The sequence below is a fragment of the Pleurodeles waltl genome, unplaced genomic scaffold (assembly GCF_031143425.1).
Source record: "Pleurodeles waltl isolate 20211129_DDA unplaced genomic scaffold, aPleWal1.hap1.20221129 scaffold_69, whole genome shotgun sequence".
Lineage (NCBI taxonomy): Eukaryota > Metazoa > Chordata > Amphibia > Caudata > Salamandridae > Pleurodeles > Pleurodeles waltl.
In genome coordinates, this window is record NW_027150390.1 from 1,287,127 (window position 1) to 1,313,740 (window position 26,614).

A 26,614-nucleotide genomic window follows, 5' to 3' on the forward strand; every position below is an offset into this window, starting at 1 on the left:
GCGCTACCATGCTCAGGTTTTGGCCTTACCTGGGAGCCAGAGGTGCACCCGGTGAGGGCTTGCCCGGTATGAGCGTTCGGGACGTGAGTGGACTTAGGACTGGAAGTTCTGTCCATTCGAAGCAGCCAACCTTCCTGCTGCAGACAGGGGCTGTTCCCTTGGGTTTCTTTCACCTTGCTCTCGGATAAATTTGGTTGTATGCTGCAGTTGCCTGCGATGACTACAAGGTGGCGCTGCTTTCAGGTAAGAGCACAAATATGCAGAAAATGTTGGGGACTTTTGTCACATTTATCTGTGGTGGGTCTCGCACATTTTTTCCAGGGGAGAGATATTGACCTGAAACACTTTTTACTGCAGAGATGCTGCAGTTCTAAAGGCTGGTCGGGCAGAAGGGCTTAGCCGTTTCATTGCCTGCCCCCCTGCAGCCCATTTATTACCAGCAGTTGTGAGTGGTGACTGCTGTTTGTAAAATATAAATATTTCAGGACATAGAAAGTCGCAGACGGGGCTTTTGGGATGCCTGCCTATGTCTTTGTTTATTATTTATCTAATAGCTGAGTAATCTGGTCAAGATATTTCTCTTTTTTTTAACATATTGCGTTAGAATAGCTACAGCTTGCTTAATGTATAAATATTAGCACTGCGTTGGCCGGGAATCAAACCCGGGTCAACTGCTTGGAAGGCAGCTATGCTCACCACTATACCACCAACGCTCCATGGCATATGTTTTTTTTAAACTCTAGACATCACAACCCTGAGTTCAATGACTATATTGCACCAGTATCAGAGGTATTTTTGGTTTACAGACCAACATGAAAATCAGGAAAAAAGTTCTTGCAACTGCTAAGGAACTGGAGATTGAAACCAATGCAAAAGCTGCGCAGAAAAGGAGAAAGGGAAAGCAGCAGTTCAAATCATTGAAATAAGCATATATTGGCAGCAAGGGAAAAACAGCAGGGTAGAGAAAGAAAACAGCTCCACGAAATTCACAGGAGATTGATAATAGCAGGACAAAAAAAGGGAATAATAACGTTCCAAGCAGGCTCAGAAAGAAGTGCGAGGGTCCCATCTTTCTTTAATGGTCATAACTGTGCATCATTTCCTTTGAAGTGTAGGGTTGATTCTCTGACCATCTGTCTCCCTGACTTTGAGCAGAGACCGATAGTTGAGCAGTCTCTTCCCACAAAAAGCTGGCACAAGCCTGCTTTTTTCCGCTCTGGCAGCGTGGAAACGAGAGAGTGGTCCTCACAAGAAAAAAAATCAATCCATGCTAGCAGAGGATGGTTTCGATCCATCGACCTCTGTGTTATGGGCCCAGCACGCTTCCGCTGCGCCACTCTGCTTCCTGCTCACAATGCTGTGGTTATGCAGATCAGGAGCCTTCAGAGGAGTGGCATGGGATCGCTGGAGCTATTCTGGCAGGGCTCTCACCTCATTTGCCTAAGAATGTCACAAGGCATGCTGGGTGCAGAAAATCTTCGCCTTCCCCTCTCACAGTCAGTCATAGGGGAAAGTCAAGGCCCTCTCAGTCACTAGCCATGTCACGCCTTTGTCAAGACAGAAGCACCCCCACCCGCTCCTTCTCTGTGATCCTGCGCTACCATGCTCAGGTTTTAGCCTTACCTGGGAGCCAGAGGTGCACCCGGTGAGGGCTTGCCCGATATGAGCGTTTGGGAGCGTTCGGGACGTGAGTGGACTTAGGACTGGAAGTTCTGTCCATTCGAAGCAGCCAACCTTCCTGCTGCAGACAGGGGCTGTTCCCTTGGGTTTCTTTCACCTTGCTCTCGGATAAATTTGGTTGTATGCTGCAGTTGCCTGCGATGACTACAAGGTGGCGCTGCTTTCAGGTAAGAGCACAAATATGCAGAAAATGTTGGGGACTTTTGCCACATTTATCGGTGGTGGGTCTCGCACATTTTTTCCAGGGGAGAGATATTGACCTGAAACACTTTTTACTGCAGAGATGCTGCAGTTCTAAAGGCTGGTCGGGCAGAAGGACTTAGCCGTTTCATTGCCTGCCCCCCTGCAGCCCATTTATTACCAGCAGTTGTGAGTGGTGACTGCTGTTTGTAAAATATAAAAATTTCAGGACATAGAAAGTCGCAGACAGGGCTTTTGGGATGCCTGCCTATGTCTTTGTTTATTATTTATCTAATAGCTGAGTAATCTGGTCAAGATTTTTCTCTTTTTTTTAACATATTGCGTTAGAATAGCTACAGCTTGCTTAATGTATACATATTAGCACTGCGTTGGCCGGGAATCAAACCCGGGTCAACTGCTTGGAAGGCAGCTATGCTCACCACTATACCACCAACGCTCCGTGGCATATGTTTTTTTTAAACTCTAGACATCACAACCCTGAGTTCAATGACTATATTGCACCAGTATCAGAGGTATTTTTGGTTTACAGACCAACATGAAAATCAGGAAAAAAGTTCTTGCAACTGCTAAGGAACTGGAGATTGAAACCAATGCAAAAGCTGCGCAGAAAAGGAGAAAGGGAAAGCAGCAGTTCAAATCATTGAAATAAGCATATATTGGCAGCAAGGGAAAAACAGCAGGGTAGAGAAAGAAAACAGCTCCACGAAATTCACAGGAGATTGATAATAGCAGGACAAAAAAAGGGAATAATAACGTTCCAAGCAGCCTCAGAAAGAAGTGCGAGGGTCCCATCTTTCGTTAATGGTCATAACTGTGCATCATTTCCTTTGAAGTGTAGGGTTGATTCTCTGACCATCTGTCTCCCTGACTTTGAGCAGAGACCGATAGTTGAGCAGTCTCTTCCCACAAAAAGCTGGCACAAGCCTGCTTTTTTCCGCTCTGGCAGCGTGGAAACGAGAGAGTGGTCCTCACAAGAAAAAAAATCAATCCATGCTAGCAGAGGATGGTTTCGATCCATCGACCTCTGGGTTATGGGCCCAGCACGCTTCCGCTGCGCCACTCTGCTTCCTGCTCAAAATGCTGTGGTTATGCAGATCAGGAGCCTTCAGAGGAGTGGCATGGGATCGCTGGAGCTATTCTGGCAGGGCTCTCACCTCATTTGCCTAAGAATGTCACAAGGCATGCTGGGTGCAGAAAATCTTCGCCTTCCCCTCTCACAGTCAGTCATAGGGGAAAGTCAAGGCCCTCTCAGTCACTAGCCATGTCACGCCTTTGTCAAGACAGAAGCACCCCCACCCGCTCCTTCTCTGTGATCCTGCGCTACCATGCTCAGGTTTTGGCCTTACCTGGGAGCCAGAGGTGCACCCGGTGAGGGCTTGCCCGGTATGAGCGTTCGGGACGTGAGTGGACTTAGTACTGGAAGTTCTGTCCATTCGAAGCAGCCAACCTTCCTGCTGCAGACAGGGGCTGTTCCCTTGGGTTTCTTTCACCTTGCTCTCGTATAAATTTGGTTGTATGCTGCAGTTGCCTGCGATGACTACAAGGTGGCGCTGCTTTCAGGTAAGAGCACAAATATGCAGAAAATGTTGGGGACTTTTGCCACATTTATCGGTGGTGTGTCTCGCACATTTTTTCCAGGGGAGAGATATTGACCTGAAACACTTTTTACTGCAGAGATGCTGCAGTTCTAAAGGCTGGTCGGGCAGAAGGGCTTAGCCGTTTCATTGCCTGCCCCCCTGCAGCCCATTTATTACCAGCAGTTGTGAGTGGTGACTGTTGTTTGTAAAATATAAAAATTTCAGGACATAGAAAGTCGCAGACGGGGCTTTTGGGATGCCTGCCTATGTCTTTGTTTATTATTTATCTAATAGCTGAGTAATCTGGTCAAGATATTTCTCTTTTTTTTAACATATTGCGATAGAATAGCTACAGCTTGCTTAATGTATAAATATTAGCACTGCGTTTGCCGGGAATCAAACCCGGGTCAACTGCTTGGAAGGCAGCTATGCTCACCACTATACCACCAACACTCCGTGGCATATGTTTTTTTTAAACTCTAGACATCACAACCCTGAGTTCAATGACTATATTGCACCAGTATCAGAGGTATTTTTGGTTTACAGACCAACATGAAAATCAGGAAAAAAGTTCTTGCAACTGCTAAGGAACTGGAGATTGAAACCAATGCAAAAGCTGCGCAGAAAAGGAGAAAGGGAAAGCAGCAGTTCAAATCATTGAAATAAGCATATATTGGCAGCAAGGGAAAAACAGCAGGGTAGAGAAAGAAAACAGCTCCACGAAATTCACAGGAGATTGATAATAGCAGGACAAAAAAAGGGAATAATAACGTTCCAAGCAGGCTCAGAAAGAAGTGCGAGGGTCCCATCTTTCTTTAATGGTCATAACTGTGCATCATTTCCTTTGAAGTGTAGGGTTGATTCTCTGACCATCTGTCTCCCTGACTTTGAGCAGAGACCGATAGTTGAGCAGTCTCTTCCCACAAAAAGCTGGCACAAGCCTGCTGTTTTCCGCTCTGGCAGCGTGGAAACGAGAGAGTGGTCCTCACAAGAAAAAAAATCAATCCATGCTAGCAGAGGATGGTTTCGATCCATCGACCTCTGGGTTATGGGCCCAGCACGCTTCCGCTGCGCCACTCTGCTTCCTGTTCAAAATGCTGTGGTTATGCAGATCAGGAGCCTTCAGAGGAGTGGCATGGGATCGCTGGAGCTGTTCTGGCAGGGCTCTCACCTCATTTGCCTAAGAATGTCACAAGGCATGCTGGGTGCAGAAAATCTTCGCCTTCCCCTCTCACAGTCAGTCATAGGGGAAAGTCAAGGCCCTCTCAGTCACTAGCCATGTCACGCCTTTGTCAAGACAGAAGCACCCCCACCCGCTCCTTCTCTGTGATCCTGCGCTACCATGCTCAGGTTTTGGCCTTACCTGGGAGCCAGAGGTGCACCCGGTGAGGGCTTGCCCGGTATGAGCGTTTCGGAGCGTTCGGGATGTGAGTGGACTTAGGACTGGAAGTTCTGTCCATTCGAAGCAGCCAACCTTCCTGCTGCAGACAGGGTCTGTTCCCTTGGGTTTCTTTCACCTTGCTCTCGGATAAATTTGGTTGTATGCTGCAGTTGCCTGCGATGACTACAAGGTGGCGCTGCTTTCAGGTAAGAGCACAAATATGCAGAAAATGTTGGGGACTTTTGCCACATTTATTGGTGGTGGGTCTCACACATTTTTTCCAGGGGAGAGATATTGACCTGAAACACTTTTTACTGCAGAGATGCTGCAGTTCTAAAGGCTGGTCGGGCAGAAGGGCTTAGCCGTTTCATTGCCTGCCCCCCTGCAGCCCATTTATTACCAGCAGTTGTGAGTGGTGACTGCTGTTTGTAAAATATAAAAATTTCAGGACATAGAAAGTCGCAGACGGGGCTTTTGGGATGCCTGCCTATGTCTTTGTTTATTATTTATCTAATAGCTGAGTAATCTGGTCAAGATATTTCTCTTTTTTTTAACATATTGCGTTAGAATAGCTACAGCTTGCTTAATGTATAAATATTAGCACTGCGTTGGCCGGGAATCGAACCCGGGTCAACTGCTTGGAAGGCAGCTATGCTCACCACTATACCACCAACGCTCCGTGGCATATGTTTTTTTTAAACTCTAGACATCACAACCCTGAGTTCAATGACTATATTGCACCAGTATCAGAGGTATTTTTGGTTTACAGACCAACATGAAAATCAGGAAAAAAGTTCTTGCAACTGCTAAGGAACTGGAGATTGAAACCAATGCAAAAGCTGCGCAGAAAAGGAGAAAGGGAAAGCAGCAGTTCAAATCATTGAAATAAGCATATATTGGCAGCAAGGGAAAAACAGCAGGGTAGAGAAAGAAAACAGCTCCACGAAATTCACAGGAGATTGATAATAGCAGGACAAAAAAAGGGAATAATAACGTTCCAAGCAGCCTCAGAAAGAAGTGCGAGGGTCCCATCTTTCTTTAATGGTCATAACTGTGCATCATTTCCTTTGAAGTGTAGGGTTGATTCTCTGACCATCTGTCTCCCTGACTTTGAGCAGAGACCGATAGTTGAGCAGTCTCTTCCCACAAAAAGCTGGCACAAGCCTGCTGTTTTCCGCTCTGGCAGCGTGGAAACGAGAGAGTGGTCCTCACAAGAAAAAAAATCAATCCATGCTAGCAGAGGATGGTTTCGATCCATCGACCTCTGGGTTATGGGCCCAGCACGCTTCCGCTGCGCCACTCTGCTTCCTGTTCAAAATGATGTGGTTATGCAGATCAGGAGCCTTCAGAGGAGTGGCATGGGATCGCTGGAGCTGTTCTGGCAGGGCTCTCACCTCATTTGCCTAAGAATGTCACAAGGCATGCTGGGTGCAGAAAATCTTCGCCTTCCCCTCTCACAGTCAGTCATAGGGGAAAGTCAAGGCCCTCTCAGTCACTAGCCATGTCACGCCTTTGTCAAGACAGAAGCACCCCCACCCGCTCCTTCTCTGTGATCCTGCGCTACCATGCTCAGGTTTTGGCCTTACCTGGGAGCCAGAGGTGCACCCGGTGAGGGCTTGCCCGGTATGAGCGTTTGGGAGCGTTCGGGATGTGAGTGGACTTAGGACTGGAAGTTCTGTCCATTCGAAGCAGCCAACCTTCCTGCTGCAGACAGGGTCTGTTCCCTTGGGTTTCTTTCACCTTGCTCTCGGATAAATTTGGTTGTTTGCTGCAGTTGCCTGCGATGACTACAAGGTGGCGCTGCTTTCAGGTAAGAGCACAAATATGCAGAAAATGTTGGGGACTTTTGCCACATTTATTGGTGGTGGGTCTCACACATTTTTTCCAGGGGAGAGATATTGACCTGAAACACTTTTTACTGCAGAGATGCTGCAGTTCTAAAGGCTGGTCGGGCAGAAGGGCTTAGCCGTTTCATTGCCTGCCCCCCTGCAGCCCATTTATTACCAGCAGTTGTGAGTGGTGACTGCTGTTTGTAAAATATAAAAATTTCAGGACATAGAAAGTCGCAGACGGGGCTTTTGGGATGCCTGCCTATGTCTTTGTTTATTATTTATCTAATAGCTGAGTAATCTGGTCAAGATATTTCTCTTTTTTTAACATATTGCGTTAGAATAGCTACAGCTTGCTTAATGTATAAATATTAGCACTGCGTTGGCCGGGAATCGAACCCGGGTCAACTGCTTGGAAGGCAGCTATGCTCACCACTATACCACCAACGCTCCGTGGCATATGTTTTTTTTAAACTCTAGACATCACAACCCTGAGTTCAATGACTATATTGCACCAGTATCAGAGGTATTTTTGGTTTACAGACCAACATGAAAATCAGGAAAAAAGTTCTTGCAACTGCTAAGGAACTGGAGATTGAAACCAATGCAAAAGCTGCGCAGAAAAGGAGAAAGGGAAAGCAGCAGTTCAAATCATTGAAATAAGCATATATTGGCAGCAAGGGAAAAACAGCAGGGTAGAGAAAGAAAACAGCTCCACGAAATTCACAGGAGATTGATAATAGCAGGACAAAAAAAGGGAATAATAACGTTCCAAGCAGCCTCAGAAAGAAGTGCGAGGGTCCCATCTTTCGTTAATGGTCATAACTGTGCATCATTTCCTTTGAAGTGTAGGGTTGATTCTCTGACCATCTGTCTCCCTGACTTTGAGCAGAGACCGATAGTTGAGCAGTCTCTTCCCACAAAAAGCTGGCACAAGCCTGCTTTTTTCCGCTCTGGCAGCGTGGAAACGAGAGAGTGGTCCTCACAAGAAAAAAAATCAATCCATGCTAGCAGAGAATGGTTTCGATCCATCGACCTCTGGGTTATGGGCCCAGCACGCTTCCGCTGCGCCACTCTGCTTCCTGCTCAAAATGCTGTGGTTATGCAGATCAGGAGCCTTCAGAGGAGTGGCATGGGATCGCTGGAGCTATTCTGGCAGGGCTCTCACCTCATTTGCCTAAGAATGTCACAAGGCATGCTGGGTGCAGAAAATCTTCGCCTTCCCCTCTCACAGTCAGTCATAGGGGAAAGTCAAGGCCCTCTCAGTCACTAGCCATGTCACGCCTTTGTCAAGACAGAAGCACCCCCAGCCGCTCCTTCTCTGTGATCCTGCGCTACCATGCTCAGGTTTTGGCCTTACCTGGGAGCCAGAGGTGCACCCGGTGAGGGCTTGCCCGGTATGAGCGTTTGGGAGCGTTCGGGACGTGAGTGGACTTAGGACTGGAAGTTCTGTCCATTCGAAGCAGCCAACCTTCCTGCTGCAGACAGGGGCTGTTCCTTTGGGTTTCTTTCACCTTGCTCTCGGATAAATTTGGTTGTATGCTGCAGTTGCCTGCGATGACTACAAGGTGGCGCTGCTTTCAGGTAAGAGCACAAATATGCAGAAAATGTTGGGGACTTTTGCCACATTTATCGGTGGTGGGTCTCGCACATTTTTTCCAGGGGAGAGATATTGACCTGAAACACTTTTTACTGCAGAGATGCTGCAGTTCTAAAGGCTGGTCGGGCAGAAGGGCTTAGCCGTTTCATTGCCTGCCCCCCTGCAGCCCATTTATTACCAGCAGTTGTGAGTGGTGACTGCTGTTTGTAAAATATAAAAATTTCAGGACATAGAAAGTCGCAGACGGGGCTTTTGGGATGTCTGCCTATGTCTTTGTTTATTATTTATCTAATAGCTGAGTAATCTGGTCAAGATATTTCTCTTTTTTTTAACATATTGCGTTAGAATAGCTACAGCTTGCTTAATGTATAAATATTAGCACTGCGTTGGCCGGGAATCAAACCCGGGTCAACTGCTTGGAAGGCAGCTATGCTCACCACTATACCACCAACGCTCCGTGGTATATGTTTTTTTTAAACTCTAGACATCACAACCCTGAGTTCAATGACTATATTGCACCAGTATCAGAGGTATTTTTGGTTTACAGACCAACATGAAAATCCGGAAAAAAGTTCTTGCAACTGCTAAGGAACTGGAGATTGAAACCAATGCAAAAGCTGCGCAGAAAAGGAGAAAGGGAAAGCAGCAGTTCAAATCATTGAAATAAGCATATATTGGCAGCAAGGGAAAAACAGCAGGGGAGAGAAAGAAAACAGCTCCACGAAATTCACAGGAGATTGATAATAGCAGGACAAAAAAAGGGAATAATAACGTTCCAAGCAGGCTCAGAAAGAAGTGCGAGGGTCCCATCTTTCTTTAATGGTCATAACTGTGCATCATTTCCTTTGAAGTGTAGGGTTGATTCTCTGACCATCTGTCTCCCTGACTTTGAGCAGAGACCGATAGTTGAGCAGTCTCTTCCCACAAAAAGCTGGCACAAGCCTGCTGTTTTCCGCTCTGGCAGCGTGGAAACGAGAGAGTGGTCCTCACAAGAAAAAAAATCAATCCATGCTAGCAGAGGATGGTTTCGATCCATCGACCTCTGGGTTATGGGCCCAGCACGCTTCCCCTGCGCCACTCTGCTTCCTGTTCAAAATGCTGTGGTTATGCAGATCAGGAGCCTTCAGAGGAGTGGCATGGGATCGCTGGAGCTATTCTGGCAGGGCTCTCACCTCATTTGCCTAAGAATGTCACAAGGCATGCTGGGTGCAGAAAATCTTCGCCTTCCCCTCTCACAGTCAGTCATAGGGGAAAGTCAAGGCCCTCTCAGTCACTAGCCATGTCACGCCTTTGTCAAGACAGAAGCACCCCCACCCGCTCCTTCTCTGTGATCCTGCGCTACCATGCTCAGGTTTTGGCCTTACCTGGGAGCCAGAGGTGCACCCGGTGAGGGCTTGCCCGGTATGAGCGTTCGGGACGTGAGTGGACTTAGGACTGGAAGTTCTGTCCATTCGAAGCAGCCAACCTTCCTGCTGCAGACAGGGTCTGTTCCCTTGGGTTTCTTTCACCTTGCTCTCGGATAAATTTGGTTGTATGCTGCAGTTGCCTGCGATGACTACAAGGTGGCGCTGCTTTCAGGTAAGAGCACAAATATGCAGAAAATGTTGGGGACTTTTGCCACATTTATCGGTGGTGGGTCTCGCTCATTTTTTCCTGGGTAGAGATATTGACCTGAAACACTTTTTACTGCAGAGATGCTGCAGTTCTAAAGGCTGGTCGGGCAGAAGGGCTTAGCCGTTTCATTGCCTGCCCCCCTGCAGCCCATTTATTACCAGCAGTTGTGAGTGGTGACTGCTGTTTGTAAAATATAAAAATTTCAGGATATAGAAAGTCGCAGACGGGGCTTTTGGGATGCCTGCCTATGTCTTTGTTTATTATTTATCTAATAGCTGAGTAATCTGGTCAAGATATTTCTCTTTTTTTTAATATATTGCGTTAGAATAGCTACAGCTTGCTTAATGTATAAATATTAGCACTGCGTTGGCCGGGAATCAAACCCGGGTCAACTGCTTGGAAGGCAGCTATGCTCACCACTATACCACCAACACTCCGTGGCATATGTTTTTTTTAAACTCTAGACATCACAACCCTGAGTTCAATGACTATATTGCACCAGTATCAGAGGTATTTTTGGTTTACAGACCAACATGAAAATCAGGAAAAAAGTTCTTGCAACTGCTAAGGAACTGGAGATTGAAACCAATGCAAAAGCTGCGCAGAAAAGGAGAAAGGGAAAGCAGCAGTTCAAATCATTGAAATAAGCATATATTGGCAGCAAGGGAAAAACAGCAGGGTAGAGAAAGAAAACAGCTCCACGAAATTCACAGGAGATTGATAATAGCAGGACAAAAAAAGGGAATAATAACGTTCCAAGCAGGCTCAGAAAGAAGTGCGAGGGTCCCATCTTTCTTTAATGGTCATAACTGTGCATCATTTCCTTTGAAGTGTAGGGTTGATTCTCTGACCATCTGTCTCCCTGACTTTGAGCAGAGACCGATAGTTGAGCAGTCTCTTCCCACAAAAAGCTGGCACAAGCCTGCTGTTTTCCGCTCTGGCAGCGTGGAAACGAGAGAGTGGTCCTCACAAGAAAAAAAATCAATCCATGCTAGCAGAGGATGGTTTCGATCCATCGACCTCGGGGTTATGGGCCCAGCACGCTTCCGCTGCGCCACTCTGCTTCCTGTTCAAAATGCTGTGGTTATGCAGATCAGGAGCCTTCAGAGGAGTGGCATGGGATCGCTGGAGCTATTCTGGCAGGGCTCTCACCTAATTTGCCTAAGAATGTCACAAGGCATGCTGGGTGCAGAAAATCTTCGCCTTCCCCTCTCACAGTCAGTCATAGGGGAAAGTCAAGGCCCTCTCAGTCACTAGCCATGTCACGCCTTTGTCAAGACAGAAGCACCCCCACCCGCTCCTTCTCTGTGATCCTGCGCTACCATGCTCAGGTTTTGGCCTTACCTGGGAGCCAGAGGTGCACCCGGTGAGGGCTTGCCCGGTATGAGCGTTTGGGAGCTTTCGGGACGTGAGTGGACTTAGGACTGGAAGTTCTGTCCATTCGAAGCAGCCAACCTTCCTGCTGCAGACAGGGGCTGTTCCCTTGGGTTTCTTTCACCTTGCTCTCGGATAAATTTGGTTGTATGCTGCAGTTGCCTGCGATGACTACAAGGTGGCGCTGCTTTCAGGTAAGAGCACAAATATGCAGAAAATGTTGGGGACTTTTGCCACATTTATCGGTGGTGGGTCTCGCACATTTTTTCCAGGGGAGAGATATTGACCTGAAACACTTTTTACTGCAGAGATGCTGCAGTTCTAAAGGCTGGTCGGGCAGAAGGGCTTAGCCGTTTCATTGCCTGCCCCCCTGCAGCCCATTTATTACCAGCAGTTGTGAGTGGTGACTGCTGTTTGTAAAATATAAAAATTTCAGGACATAGAAAGTCGCAGACGGGGTTTTGGGATGTCTGCCTATGTCTTTGTTTATTATTTATCTAATAGCTGAGTAATCTGGTCAAGATATTTCTCTTTTTTTTAACATATTGTGTTAGAATAGCTACAGCTTGCTTAATGTATAAATATTAGCACTGCGTTGGCCGGGAATCAAACCCGGGTCAACTGCTTGGAAGGCAGCTATGCTCACCACTATACCACCAACGCTCCGTGGCATATGTTTTTTTTAAACTCTAGACATCACAACCCTGAGTTCAATGACTATATTGCACCAGTATCAGAGGTATTTTTGGTTTACAGACCAACATGAAAATCCGGAAAAAAGTTCTTGCAACTGCTAAGGAACTGGAGATTGAAACCAATGCAAAAGCTGCGCAGAAAAGGAGAAAGGGAAAGCAGCAGTTCAAATCATTGAAATAAGCATATATTGGCAGCAAGGGAAAAACAGCAGGGTAGAGAAAGAAAACAGCTCCACGAAATTCACAGGAGATTGATAATAGCAGGACAAAAAAAGGGAATAATAACGTTCCAAGCAGGCTCAGAAAGAAGTGCGAGGGTCCCATCTTTCTTTAATGGTCATAACTGTGCATCATTTCCTTTGAAGTGTAGGGTTGATTCTCTGACCATCTGTCTCCCTGACTTTGAGCAGAGACCGATAGTTGAGCAGTCTCTTCCCACAAAAAGCTGGCACAAGCCTGCTGTTTTCCGCTCTGGCAGCGTGGAAACGAGAGAGTGGTCCTCACAAGAAAAAAAATCAATCCATGCTAGCAGAGGATGGTTTCGATCCATCGACCTCTGGGTTATGGGCCCAGCACGCTTCCGCTGCGCCACTCTGCTTCCTGTTCAAAATGCTGTGGTTATGCAGATCAGGAGCCTTCAGAGGAGTGGCATGGGATCACTGGAGCTATTCTGGCAGGGCTCTCACCTCATTTGCCTAAGAATGTCACAAGGCATGCTGGGTGCAGAAAATCTTCGCCTTCCCCTCTCACAGTCAGTCATAGGGGAAAGTCAAGGCCCTCTCAGTCACTAGCCATGTCACGCCTTTGTCAAGACAGAAGCACCCCCACCCGCTCCTTCTCTGTGATCCTGCGCTACCATGCTCAGGTTTTGGCCTTACCTGGGAGCCAGAGGTGCACCCGGTGAGGGCTTGCCCGGTATGAGCGTTTGGGAGCGTTCGGGACGTGAGTGGACTTAGGACTGGAAGTTCTGTCCATTCGAAGCAGCCAACCTTCCTGCTGCAGACAGGGGCTGTTCCCTTGGGTTTCTTTCACCTTGCTCTCGGATAAATTTGGTTGTATGCTGCAGTTGCCTGCGATGACTACAAGGAGGCGCTGCTTTCAGGTAAGAGCACAAATATGCAGAAAATGTTGGGGACTTTTGCCACATTTATCGGTGGTGGGTCTCGCACATTTTTTCCAGGGGAGAGATATTGACCTGAAACACTTTTTACTGCAGAGATGCTGCAGTTCTAAAGGCTGGTCGGGCAGAAGGGCTTAGCCGTTTCATTGCCTGCCCCCCTGCAGCCCATTTATTACCAGCAGTTGTGAGTGGTGACTGCTGTTTGTAAAATATAAAAATTTCAGGACATAGAAAGTCGCAGACGGGGCTTTTGGGATGTCTGCCTATGTCTTTGTTTATTATTTATCTAAGAGCTGAGTAATCTGGTCAAGATATTTCTCTTTTTTTTAACATATTGCGTTAGAATAGCTACAGCTTGCTTAATGTATAAATATTAGCACTGCGTTGGCTGGGAATCGAACCCGGGTCAGCCGCTTGGAAGGCAGCTATGCTCACCACTATACCACCAATGCTCCGTGGCATATGTTTTTTTTAAACTCTAGACATCACAACCCTGAGTTCAATGACTATATTGCACCAGTATCAGAGGTATTTTTGGTTTACAGACCAACATGAAAATCAGGAAAAAAGTTCTTGCAACTGCTAAGGAACTGGAGATTGAAACCAATGCAAAAGCTGCGCAGAAAAGGAGAAAGGGAAAGCAGCAGTTGAAATCATTGAAATAAGCAAATATTGGCAGCAAGGGAAAAACAGCAGGGTAGAGAAAGAAAACAGCTCCACGAAATTCACAGGAGATTGATAATAGCAGGACAAAAAAAGGGAATAATAACGTTCCAAGCAGCCTCAGAAAGAAGTGCGAGGGTCCCATCTTTCGTTAATGGTCATAACTGTGCATCATTTCCTTTGAAGTGTAGGGTTGATTCTCTTACCATCTGTCTCCCTGACTTTGAGCAGAGACCGATAGTTGAGCAGTCTCTTCCCACAAAAAGCTGGCACAAGCCTGCTTTTTTCCGCTCTGGCAGCGTGGAAACGAGAGAGTGGTCCTCACAAGAAAAAAGATCAATCCATGCTAGCAGAGGATGGTTTCGATCCATCGACTTCTAGGCTATGGGCCCAGCACGCTTCCGCTGCGCCACTCTGCTTCCTGATCAAAATGCTGTGGTTATGCAGATCAGGAGCCTTCAGAGGAGTGGCATGGGATCGCTGGAGCTATTCTGGCAGGGCTCTCACCTCATTTGCCTAAGAATGTCACAAGGCATGCTGGGTGCAGAAAATCTTCGTCTTCCCCTCTCACAGTCAGTCATAGGGGAAAGTCAAGGCCCTCTCAGTCACTAGCCATGTCACGCCTTTGTCAAGACAGAAGCACCCCCACCCGCTCCTTCTCTGTGATCCTGCGCTACCATGCTCAGGTTTTGGCCTTACCTGGGAGCCAGAGGTGCACCCGGTGAGGGCTTGCCCGGTATGAGCGTTTGGGAGCGTTCGGGACGTGAGTGGACTTAGGACTGGAAGTTCTGTCCATTCGAAGCAGCCAACCTTCCTGCTGCAGACAGGGGCTGTTCCCTTGGGTTTCTTTCACCTTGCTCTCGGATAAATTTGGTTGTATGCTGCAGTTGCCTGCGATGACTACAAGGTGGCGCTGCTTTCAGGTAAGAGCACAAATATGCAGAAAATGTTGGGGACTTTTGTCACATTTATCTGTGGTGGGTCTCGCACATTTTTTCCAGGGGAGAGATATTGACCTGAAACACTTTTTACTGCAGAGATGCTGCAGTTCTAAAGGCTGGTCGGGCAGAAGGGCTTAGCCGTTTCATTGCCTGCCCCCCTGCAGCCCATTTATTACCAGCAGTTGTGAGTGGTGACTGCTGTTTGTAAAATATAAAAATTTCAGGACATAGAAAGTCGCAGACGGGGCTTTTGGGATGCCTGCCTATGTCTTTGTTTATTATTTATCTAATAGCTGAGTAATCTGGTCAAGATATTTATCTTTTTTTTAACATATTGCGTTAGAATAGCTACAGCTTGCTTAATGTATAAATATTAGCACTGCGTTGGCCGGGAATCAAACCCGGGTCAACTGCTTGGAAGGCAGCTATGCTCACCACTATACCATCAACGCTCGATGGCATATGTTTTTTTTAAACTCTAGACATCACAACCCTGAGTTCAATGACTATATTGCACCAGTATCAGAGGTATTTTTGGTTTACAGACCAACATGAAAATCAGGAAAAAAGTTCTTGCAACTGCTAAGGAACTGGAGATTGAAACCAATGCAAAAGCTGCGCAGAAAAGGAAAAAGGGAAAGCAGCAGTTCAAATCATTGAAATAAGCATATATTGGCAGCAAGGGAAAAACAGCAGGGTAGAGAAAGAAAACAGCTCCACGAAATTCACAGGAGATTGATAATAGCAGGACAAAAAAAGGGAATAATAATGTTCCAAGCAGCCTCAGAAAGAAGTGCGAGGGTCCCATCTTTCGTTAATGGTCATAACTGTGCATCATTTCCTTTGAAGTGTAGGGTTGATTCTCTGACCATCTGTCTCCCTGACTTTGAGCAGAGACCGATAGTTGAGCAGTCTCTTCCCACAAAAAGCTGGCACAAGCCTGCTTTTTTCCGCTCTGGCAGCGTGGAAACGAGAGAGTGGTCCTCACAAGAAAAAAAATCAATCCATGCTAGCAAAGGATGGTTTCGATCCATCGACCTCTGTGTTATGGGCCCAGCACGCTTCCGCTGCGCCACTCTGCTTCCTGCTCACAATGCTGTGGTTATGCAGATCAGGAGCCTTCAGAGGAGTGGCATGGGATCGCTGGAGCTATTCTGGCAGGGCTCTCACCTCATTTGCCTAAGAATGTCACAAGGCATGCTGGGTGCAGAAAATCTTCGCCTTCCCCTCTCACAGTCAGTCATAGGGGAAAGTCAAGGCCCTCTCAGTCACTAGCCATGTCACGCCTTTGTCAAGACAGAAGCACCCCCACCCGCTCCTTCTCTGTGATCCTGCGCTACCATGCTCAGGTTTTGGCCTTACCTGGGAGCCAGAGGTGCACCCAGTGAGGGCTTGCCCGGTATGAGCGTTTGGGAGCGTTCGGGACGTGAGTGGACTTAGGACTGGAAGTTCTGTCCATTCGAAGCAGCCAACCTTCCTGCTGCAGACAGGGGCTGTTCCCTTGGGTTTCTTTCACCTTGCTCTCGGATAAATTTGGTTGTATGCTGCAGTTGCCTGCGATGACTACAAGGTGGCGCTGCTTTCAGGTAAGAGCACAAATATGCAGAAAATGTTGGGGACTTTTGCCACATTTATTGGTGGTGGGTCTCACACATTTTTTCCAGGGGAGAGATATTGACCTGAAACACTTTTTACTGCAGAGATGCTGCAGTTCTAAAGGCTGGTCGGGCAGAAGGGCTTAGCCGTTTCATTGCCTGCCCCCCTGCAGCCCATTTATTACCAGCAGTTGTGAGTGGTGACTGCTGTTTGTAAAATATAAAAATTTCAGGACATAGAAAGTCGCAGACGGGGCTTTTGGGATGCCTGCCTATGTCTTTGTTTATTATTTATCTAATAGCTGAGTAATCTGGTCAAGATATTTCTCTTTTTTTTAACATATTGCGTTAGAATAGCTACAGCTTGCTTAATGTATAAATATTAGCACTGTGTTGGCCGGGAATCGAACCCGGGTCAACTGCTTGGAAGGCAGCTATGCTCACCACTATACCACCAACTCTCCGTGGCATATGTTTTTTTTAAACTCTAGACATCACAACCCTGAGTTCAATGACTATATTGCACCAGTATCAGAGGTATTTTTGGTTTACAGACCAACATGAAAATCAGGAAAAAAGTTCTTGCAACTGCTAAGGAACTGGAGATTGAAACCAATGCAAAAGCTGCGCAGAAAAGGAGAAAGGGAAAGCAGCAGTTCAAATCATTGAAATAAGCATATATTGGCAGCAAGGGAAAAACAGCAGGGTAGAGAAAGAAAACAGCTCCACGAAATTCACAGGAGATTGATAATAGCAGGACAAAAAAAGGGAATAATAACGTTCCAAGCAGCCTCAGAAAGAAGTGCGAGGGTCCCATCTTTCTTTAATGGTCATAACTGTGCATCATTTCCTTTGAAGTGTAGGGTTGATTCTCTGACCATCTGTCTCCCTGACTTTGAGCAGAGACCGATAGTTGAGCAGTCTCTTCCCACAAAAAGCTGGCACAAGCCTGCTGTTTTCCGCTCTGGCAGCGTGGAAACGAGAGAGTGGTCCTCACAAGAAAAAAAATCAATCCATGCTAGCAGAGGATGGTTTCGATCCATCGACCTCTGGGTTATGGGCCCAGCACGCTTCCGCTGCGCCACTCTGCTTCCTGTTCAAAATGCTGTGGTTATGCAGATCAGGAGCCTTCAGAGGAGTGGCATGGGATCGCTGGAGCTGCTCTGGCAGGGCTCTCACCTCATTTGCCTAAGAATGTCACAAGGCATGCTGGGTGCAGAAAATCTTCGCCTTCCCCTCTCACAGTCAGTCATAGGGGAAAGTCAAGGCCCTCTCAGTCACTAGCCATGTCACGCCTTTGTCAAGACAGAAGCACCCCCACCCGCTCCTTCTCTGTGATCCTGCGCTACCATGCTCAGGTTTTGGCCTTACCTGGGAGCCAGAGGTGCACCCGGTGAGGGCTTGCCCGGTATGAGCGTTTGGGAGCGTTCGGGATGTGAGTGGACTTAGGACTGGAAGTTCTGTCCATTCGAAGCAGCCAACCTTCCTGCTGCAGACAGGGTCTGTTCCCTTGGGTTTCTTTCACCTTGCTCTCGGATAAATTTGGTTGTATGCTGCAGTTGCCTGCGATGACTACAAGGTGGCGCTGCTTTCAGGTAAGAGCACAAATATGCAGAAAATGTTGGGGACTTTTGCCACATTTATTGGTGGTGGGTCTCACACATTTTTTCCAGGGGAGAGATATTGACCTGAAACACTTTTTACTGCAGAGATGCTGCAGTTCTAAAGGCTGGTCGGGCAGAAGGGCTTAGCCGTTTCATTGCCTGCCCCCCTGCAGCCCATTTATTACCAGCAGTTGTGAGTGGTGACTGCTGTTTGTAAAATATAAAAATTTCAGGACATAGAAAGTCGCAGACGGGGCTTTTGGGATGCCTGCCTATGTCTTTGTTTATTATTTATCTAATAGCTGAGTAATCTGGTCAAGATATTTCTCTTTTTTTTAACATATTGCGTTAGAATAGCTACAGCTTGCTTAATGTATAAATATTAGCACTGCGTTGGCCGGGAATCGAACCCGGGTCAACTGCTTGGAAGGCAGCTATGCTCACCACTATACCACCAACGCTCCGTGGCATATGTTTTTTTTAAACTCTAGACATCACAACCCTGAGTTCAATGACTATATTGCACCAGTATCAGAGGTATTTTTGGTTTACAGACCAACATGAAAATCAGGAAAAAAGTTCTTGCAACTGCTAAGGAACTGGAGATTGAAACCAATGCAAAAGCTGCGCAGAAAAGGAGAAAGGGAAAGCAGCAGTTCAAATCATTGAAATAAGCATATATTGGCAGCAAGGGAAAAACAGCAGGGTAGAGAAAGAAAACAGCTCCACGAAATTCACAGGAGATTGATAATAGCAGGACAAAAAAAGGGAATAATAACGTTCCAAGCAGCCTCAGAAAGAAGTGCGAGGGTCCCATCTTTCGTTAATGGTCATAACTGTGCATCATTTCCTTTGAAGTGTAGGGTTGATTCTCTGACCATCTGTCTCCCTGACTTTGAGCAGAGACCGATAGTTGAGCAGTCTCTTCCCACAAAAAGCTGGCACAAGCCTGCTGTTTTCCGCTCTGGCAGCGTGGAAACGAGAGAGTGGTCCTCACAAGAAAAAAAATCAATCCATGCTAGCAGAGGATGGTTTCGATCCATCGACCTCTGGGTTATGGGCCCAGCACGCTTCCGCTGCGCCACTCTGCTTCCTGTTCAAAATGCTGTGGTTATGCAGATCAGGAGCCTTCAGAGGAGTGGCATGGGATCGCTGGAGCTATTCTGGCAGGGCTCTCACCTCATTTGCCTAAGAATGTCACAAGGCATGCTGGGTGCAGAAAATCTTTGCCTTCCCCTCTCACAGTCAGTCATAGGGGAAAGTCAAGGCCCTCTCAGTCACTAGCCATGTCACGCCTTTGTCAAGACAGAAGCACCCCCACCCGCTCCTTCTCTGTGATCCTGCGCTACCATGCTCAGGTTTTGGCCTTACCTGGGAGCCAGAGGTGCACCCGGTGAGGGCTTGCCCGGTATGAGCGTTTGGGAGCGTTCGGGACGTGAGTGGATTTAGGACTGGAAGTTCTGTCCATTCGAAGCAGCCAACCTTCCTGCTGCAGACAGGGGCTGTTCCCTTGGGTTTCTTTCACCTTGCTCTCGGATAAATTTGGTTGTATGCTGCAGTTGCCTGCGATGACTACAAGGTGGCGCTGCTTTCAGGTAAGAGCACAAATATGCAGAAAATGTTGGGGACTTTTGCCACATTTATCGGTGGTGGGTCTCGCACATTTTTTCCAGGGGAGAGATATTGACCTGAAACACTTTTTACTGCAGAGATGCTGCAGTTCTAAAGGCTGGTCGGGCAGAAGGGCTTAGCCGTTTCATTGCCTGCCCCCCTGCAGCCCATTTATTACCAGCAGTTGTGAGTGGTGACTGCTGTTTGTAAAATATAAAAATTTCAGGACATAGAAAGTCGCAGACGGGGCTTTTGGGATGTCTGCCTATGTCTTTGTTTATTATTTATCTAATAGCTGAGTAATCTGGTCAAGATATTTCTCTTTTTTTTAACATATTGCGTTAGAATAGCTACAGCTTGCTTAATGTATAAATATTAGCACTGCGTTGGCCGGGAATCAAACCCAGGTCAACTGCTTGGAAGGCAGCTATGCTCACCACTATACCACCAACGCTCCGTGGCATATGTTTTTTTTAAACTCTAGACATCACAACCCTGAGTTCAATGACTATATTGCACCAGTATCAGAGGTATTTTTGGTTTACAGACCAACATGAAAATCCGGAAAAAAGTTCTTGCAACTGCTAAGGAACTGGAGATTGAAACCAATGCAAAAGCTGCGCAGAAAAGGAGAAAGGGAAAGCAGCAGTTCAAATCATTGAAATAAGCATATATTGGCAGCAAGGGAAAAACAGCAGGGTAGAGAAAGAAAACAGCTCCACGAAATTCACAGGAGATTGATAATAGCAGGACAAAAAAAGGGAATAATAACGTTCCAAGCAGGCTCAGAAAGAAGTGCGAGGGTCCCATCTTTCTTTAATGGTCATAACTGTGCATCATTTCCTTTGAAGTGTAGGGTTGATTCTCTGACCATCTGTCTCCCTGACTTTGAGCAGAGACCGATAGTTGAGCAGTCTCTTCCCACAAAAAGCTGGCACAAGCCTGCTGTTTTCCGCTCTGGCAGCGTGGAAACGAGAGAGTGGTCCCACAAGAAAAAAAATCAATCCATGCTAGAAGAGGATGGTTTTGATCCATCAAGCTCTGGGTTATGGGCCCAGCACGCTTCCGCTGCGCCACTCTGCTTCCTGTTCAAAATGCTGTGGTTATGCAGATCAGGAGCCTTCAGAGGAGTGGCATGGGATCGCTGGAGCTATTCTGGCAGGGCTCTCACCTCATTTGCCTAAGAATGTCACAAGGCATGCTGGGTGCAGAAAATCTTCGCCTTCCCCTCTCACAGTCAGTCATAGGGGAAAGTCAAGGCCCTCTCAGTCACTAGCCATGTCACGCCTTTGTCAAGACAGAAGCACCCCCACCCGCTCCTTCTCTGTGATCCTGCGCTACCATGCTCAGGTTTTGGCCTTACCTGGGAGCCAGAGGTGCACCCGGTGAGGGCTTGCCCGGTATGAGCGTTCGGGACGTGAGTGGACTTAGGACTGGAAGTTCTGTCCATTCGAAGCAGCCAACCTTCCTGCTGCAGACAGGGGCTGTTCCCTTGGGTTTCTTTCACCTTGCTCTCGGATAAATTTGGTTGTATGCTGCAGTTGCCTGCGATGACTACAAGGTGGCGCTGCTTTCAGGTAAGAGCACAAATATGCAGAAAATGTTGGGGACTTTTGCCACATTTATTGGTGGTGGGTCTCACACATTTTTTCCAGGGGAGAGATATTGACCTGAAACACTTTTTACTGCAGAGATGCTGCAGTTCTAAAGGCTGGTCGGGCAGAAGGGCTTAGCCGTTTCATTGCCTGCCCCCCTGCAGCCCATTTATTACCAGCAGTTGTGAGTGGTGACTGCTGTTTGTAAAATATAAAAATTTCAGGACATAGAAAGTCGCAGACGGGGCTTTTGGGATGCCTGCCTATGTCTTTGTTTATTATTTATCTAATAGCTGAGTAATCTGGTCAAGATATTTCTCTTTTTTTTAACATATTGCGTTAGAATAGCTACAGCTTGCTTAATGTATAAATATTAGCACTGTGTTGGCCGGGAATCGAACCCGGGTCAACTGCTTGGAAGGCAGCTATGCTCACCACTATACCACCAACGCTCCGTGGCATATGTTTTTTTTAAACTCTAGACATCACAACCCTGAGTTCAATGACTATATTGCACCAGTATCAGAGGTATTTTTGGTTTACAGACCAACATGAAAATCAGGAAAAAAGTTCTTGCAACTGCTAAGGAACTGGAGATTGAAACCAATGCAAAAGCTGCGCAGAAAAGGAGAAAGGGAAAGCAGCAGTTCAAATCATTGAAATAAGCATATATTGGCAGCAAGGGAAAAACAGCAGGGTAGAGAAAGAAAACAGCTCCACGAAATTCACAGGAGATTGATAATAGCAGGACAAAAAAAGGGAATAATAACGTTCCAAGCAGCCTCAGAAAGAAGTGCGAGGGTCCCATCTTTCGTTAATGGTCATAACTGTGCATCATTTCCTTTGAAGTGTAGGGTTGATTCTCTGACCATCTGTCTCCCTGACTTTGAGCAGAGACCGATAGTTGAGCAGTCTCTTCCCACAAAAAGCTGGCACAAGCCTGCTTTTTTCCGCTCTGGCAGCGTGGAAACGAGAGAGTGGTCCTCACAAGAAAAAAAATCAATCCATGCTAGCAGAGAATGGTTTCGATCCATCGACCTCTGGGTTATGGGCCCAGCACGCTTCTGCTGCGCCACTCTGCTTCCTGCTCAAAATGCTGTGGTTATGCAGATCAGGAGCCTTCAGAGGAGTGGCATGGGATCGCTGGAGCTATTCTGGCAGGGCTCTCACCTCATTTGCCTAAGAATGTCACAAGGCATGCTGGGTGCAGAAAATCTTCGCCTTCCCCTCTCACAGTCAGTCATAGGGGAAAGTCAAGGCCCTCTCAGTCACTAGCCATGTCACGCCTTTGTCAAGACAGAAGCACCCCCACCCGCTCCTTCTCTGTGATCCTGCGCTACCATGCTCAGGTTTTGGCCTTACCTGGGAGCCAGAGGTGCACCCGGTGAGGGCTTGCCCGATATGAGCGTTTGGGAGCGTTCGGGACGTGAGTGGACTTAGGACTGGAAGTTCTGTCCATTCGAAGCAGCCAACCTTCCTGCTGCAGACAGGGGCTGTTCCCTTGGGTTTCTTTCACCTTGCTCTCGGATAAATTTGGTTGTATGCTGCAGTTGCCTGCGATGACTACAAGGTGGCGCTGCTTTCAGGTAAGAGCACAAATATGCAGAAAATGTTGGGGACTTTTGCCACATTTATCGGTGGTGTGTCTCGCACATTTTTTCCAGGGGAGAGATATTGACCTGAAACACTTTTTACTGCAGAGATGCTGCAGTTCTAAAGGCTGGTCGGGCAGAAGGGCTTAGCCGTTTCATTGCCTGCCCCCCTGCAGCCCATTTATTACCAGCAGTTGTGAGTGGTGACTGCTGTTTGTAAAATATAAAAATTTCAGGACATAGAAAGTCGCAGACGGGGTTTTGGGATGTCTGCCTATGTCTTTGTTTATTATTTATCTAATAGCTGAGTAATCTGGTCAAGATATTTCTCTTTTTTTTAACATATTGTGTTAGAATAGCTACAGCTTGCTTAATGTATAAATATTAGCACTGCGTTGGCCGGGAATCAAACCCGGGTCAACTGCTTGGAAGGCAGCTATGCTCACCACTATACCACCAACGCTCCGTGGCATATGTTTTTTTTAAACTCTAGACATCACAACCCTGAGTTCAATGACTATATTGCACCAGTATCAGAGGTATTTTTGGTTTACAGACCAACATGAAAATCCGGAAAAAAGTTCTTGCAACTGCTAAGGAACTGGAGATTGAAACCAATGCAAAAGCTGCGCAGAAAAGGAGAAAGGGAAAGCAGCAGTTCAAATCATTGAAATAAGCATATATTGGCAGCAAGGGAAAAACAGCAGGGTAGAGAAAGAAAACAGCTCCACGAAATTCACAGGAGATTGATAATAGCAGGACAAAAAAAGGGAATAATAACGTTCCAAGCAGGCTCAGAAAGAAGTGCGAGGGTCCCATCTTTCTATAATGGTCATAACTGTGCATCATTTCCTTTGAAGTGTAGGGTTGATTCTCTGACCATCTGTCTCCCTGACTTTGAGCAGAGACCGATAGTTGAGCAGTCTCTTCCCACAAAAAGCTGGCACAAGCCTGCTGTTTTCCGCTCTGGCAGCGTGGAAACGAGAGAGTGGTCCTCACAAGAAAAAAAATCAATCCATGCTAGCAGAGGATGGTTTCGATCCATCGACCTCTGGGTTATGGGCCCAGCACGCTTCCGCTGCGCCACTCTGCTTCCTGTTCAAAATGCTGTGGTTATGCAGATCAGGAGCCTTCAGAGGAGTGGCATGGGATCGCTGGAGCTATTCTGGCAGGGCTCTCACCTCATTTGCCTAAGAATGTCACAAGGCATGCTGGGTGCAGAAAATCTTCGCCTTCCCCTCTCACAGTCAGTCATAGGGGAAAGTCAAGGCCCTCTCAGTCACTAGCCATGTCACGCCTTTGTCAAGACAGAAGCACCCCCACCCGCTCCTTCTCTGTGATCCTGCGCTACCATGCTCAGGTTTTGGCCTTACCTGGGAGCCAGAGGTGCACCCGGTGAGGGCTTGCCCGGTATGAGCGTTTGGGAGCTTTCGGGACGTGAGTGGACTTAGGACTGGAAGTTCTGTCCATTCGAAGCAGCCAACCTTCCTGCTGCAGACAGGGGCTGTTCCCTTGGGTTTCTTTCACCTTGCTCTCGGATAAATTTGGTTGTATGCTGCAGTTGCCTGCGATGACTACAAGGTGGCGCTGCTTTCAGGTAAGAGCACAAATATGCAGAAAATGTTGGGGACTTTTGCCACATTTATCGGTGGTGGGTCTCGCACATTTTTTCCAGGGGAGAGATATTGACCTGAAACACTTTTTACTGCAGAGATGCTGCAGTTCTAAAGGCTGGTCGGGCAGAAGGGCTTAGCCGTTTCATTGCCTGCCCCCCTGCAGCCCATTTATTACCAGCAGTTGTGAGTGGTGACTGCTGTTTGTAAAATATAAAAATTTCAGGACATAGAAAGTCGCAGACGGGGTTTTGGGATGTCTGCCTATGTCTTTGTTTATTATTTATCTAATAGCTGAGTAATCTGGTCAAGATATTTCTCTTTTTTTTAACATATTGTGTTAGAATAGCTACAGCTTGCTTAATGTATAAATATTAGCACTGCGTTGGCCGGGAATCAAACCCGGGTCAACTGCTTGGAAGGCAGCTATGCTCACCACTATACCACCAACGCTCCGTGGCATATGTTTTTTTTAAACTCTAGACATCACAACCCTGAGTTCAATGACTATATTGCACCAGTATCAGAGGTATTTTTGGTTTACAGACCAACATGAAAATCCGGAAAAAAGTTCTTGCAACTGCTAAGGAACTGGAGATTGAAACCAATGCAAAAGCTGCGCAGAAAAGGAGAAAGGGAAAGCAGCAGTTCAAATCATTGAAATAAGCATATATTGGCAGCAAGGGAAAAACAGCAGGGTAGAGAAAGAAAACAGCTCCACGAAATTCACAGGAGATTGATAATAGCAGGACAAAAAAAGGGAATAATAACGTTCCAAGCAGGCTCAGAAAGAAGTGCGAGGGTCCCATCTTTCTTTAATGGTCATAACTGTGCATCATTTCCTTTGAAGTGTAGGGTTGATTCTCTGACCATCTGTCTCCCTGACTTTGAGCAGAGACCGATAGTTGAGCAGTCTCTTCCCACAAAAAGCTGGCACATCCTGCTGTTTTCCGCTCTGGCAGCGTGGAAACGAGAGAGTGGTCCTCACAAGAAAAAAAATCAATCCATGCTAGCAGAGGATGGTTTCGATCCATCGACCTCTGGGTTATGGGCCCAGCACGCTTCCGCTGCGCCACTCTGCTTCCTGTTCAAAATGCTGTGGTTATGCAGATCAGGAGCCTTCAGAGGAGTGGCATGGGATCGCTGGAGCTATTCTGGCAGGGCTCTCACCTCATTTGCCTAAGAATGTCACAAGGCATGCTGGGTGCAGAAAATCTTCGCCTTCCCCTCTCACAGTCAGTCATAGGGGAAAGTCAAGGCCCTCTCAGTCACTAGCCATGTCACGCCTTTGTCAAGACAGAAGCACCCCCACCCGCTCCTTCTCTGTGATCCTGCGCTACCATGCTCAGGTTTTGGCCTTACCTGGGAGCCAGAGGTGCACCCGGTGAGGGCTTGCCCGGTATGAGCGTTTGGGAGCGTTCGGGACGTGAGTGGACTTAGGACTGGAAGTTCTGTCCATTCGAAGCAGCCAACCTTCCTGCTGCAGACAGGGGCTGTTCCCTTGGGTTTCTTTCACCTTGCTCTCGGATAAATTTGGTTGTATGCTGCAGTTGCCTGCGATGACTACAAGGTGGCGCTGCTTTCAGGTAAGAGCACAAATATGCAGAAAATGTTGGGGACTTTTGCCACATTTATCGGTGGTGGGTCTCGCACATTTTTTCCAGGGGAGAGATATTGACCTGAAACACTTTTTACTGCAGAGATGCTGCAGTTCTAAAGGCTGGTCGGGCAGAAGGGCTTAGCCGTTTCATTGCCTGCCCCCCTGCAGCCCATTTATTACCAGCAGTTGTGAGTGGTGACTGCTGTTTGTAAAATATAAAAATTTCAGGACATAGAAAGTCGCAGACGGGGCTTTTGGGATGTCTGCCTATGTCTTTGTTTATTATTTATCTAATAGCTGAGTAATCTGGTCAAGATATTTCTCTTTTTTTTAACATATTGCGTTAGAATAGCTACAGCTTGCTTAATGTATAAATATTAGCACTGCGTTGGCTGGGAATCGAACCCGGGTCAGCCGCTTGGAAGGCAGCTATGCTCACCACTATACCACCAATGCTCCGTGGCATATGTTTTTTTTAAACTCTAGACATCACAACCCTGAGTTCAATGACTATATTGCACCAGTATCAGAGGTATTTTTGGTTTACAGACCAACATGAAAATCAGGAAAAAAGTTCTTGCAACTGCTAAGGAACTGGAGATTGAAACCAATGCAAAAGCTGCGCAGAAAAGGAGAAAGGGAAAGCAGCAGTTGAAATCATTGAAATAAGCATATATTGGCAGCAAGGGAAAAACAGCAGGGTAGAGAAAGAAAACAGCTCCACGAAAT

At 47.0% G+C, this 26,614-nt stretch overlaps 10 non-coding genes across 10 annotated transcripts; all 10 read right to left on the reverse strand.

Annotated features, from left to right (window-relative positions):
* Nucleotides 1-641: 641 nt before the first annotated feature.
* On the reverse strand, nt 642-713 carry TRNAG-UCC (transfer RNA glycine (anticodon UCC)). The gene has a single exon. It is a non-coding gene; the product is annotated as a tRNA-Gly (tRNA).
* A 1,532-nt stretch (nt 714-2,245) lies between these two features.
* Nucleotides 2,246-2,317, reverse strand: TRNAG-UCC (transfer RNA glycine (anticodon UCC)). Its single transcript has one exon. It is a non-coding gene; the product is annotated as a tRNA-Gly (tRNA).
* A 3,126-nt stretch (nt 2,318-5,443) lies between these two features.
* TRNAG-UCC (transfer RNA glycine (anticodon UCC)) lies at nt 5,444-5,515 on the reverse strand. Its single transcript has one exon. It is a non-coding gene; the product is annotated as a tRNA-Gly (tRNA).
* Nucleotides 5,516-7,046: 1,531 nt separating this feature from the next.
* TRNAG-UCC (transfer RNA glycine (anticodon UCC)) lies at nt 7,047-7,118 on the reverse strand. The gene has a single exon. It is a non-coding gene; the product is annotated as a tRNA-Gly (tRNA).
* A 1,532-nt stretch (nt 7,119-8,650) lies between these two features.
* On the reverse strand, nt 8,651-8,722 carry TRNAG-UCC (transfer RNA glycine (anticodon UCC)). Its single transcript has one exon. It is a non-coding gene; the product is annotated as a tRNA-Gly (tRNA).
* A 3,125-nt stretch (nt 8,723-11,847) lies between these two features.
* TRNAG-UCC (transfer RNA glycine (anticodon UCC)) lies at nt 11,848-11,919 on the reverse strand. The gene has a single exon. It is a non-coding gene; the product is annotated as a tRNA-Gly (tRNA).
* Nucleotides 11,920-18,263: 6,344 nt separating this feature from the next.
* TRNAG-UCC (transfer RNA glycine (anticodon UCC)) lies at nt 18,264-18,335 on the reverse strand. Its single transcript has one exon. It is a non-coding gene; the product is annotated as a tRNA-Gly (tRNA).
* A 3,125-nt stretch (nt 18,336-21,460) lies between these two features.
* TRNAG-UCC (transfer RNA glycine (anticodon UCC)) lies at nt 21,461-21,532 on the reverse strand. Its single transcript has one exon. It is a non-coding gene; the product is annotated as a tRNA-Gly (tRNA).
* A 1,531-nt stretch (nt 21,533-23,063) lies between these two features.
* TRNAG-UCC (transfer RNA glycine (anticodon UCC)) lies at nt 23,064-23,135 on the reverse strand. Its single transcript has one exon. It is a non-coding gene; the product is annotated as a tRNA-Gly (tRNA).
* A 1,531-nt stretch (nt 23,136-24,666) lies between these two features.
* TRNAG-UCC (transfer RNA glycine (anticodon UCC)) lies at nt 24,667-24,738 on the reverse strand. Its single transcript has one exon. It is a non-coding gene; the product is annotated as a tRNA-Gly (tRNA).
* Nucleotides 24,739-26,614: the final 1,876 nt, after the last annotated feature.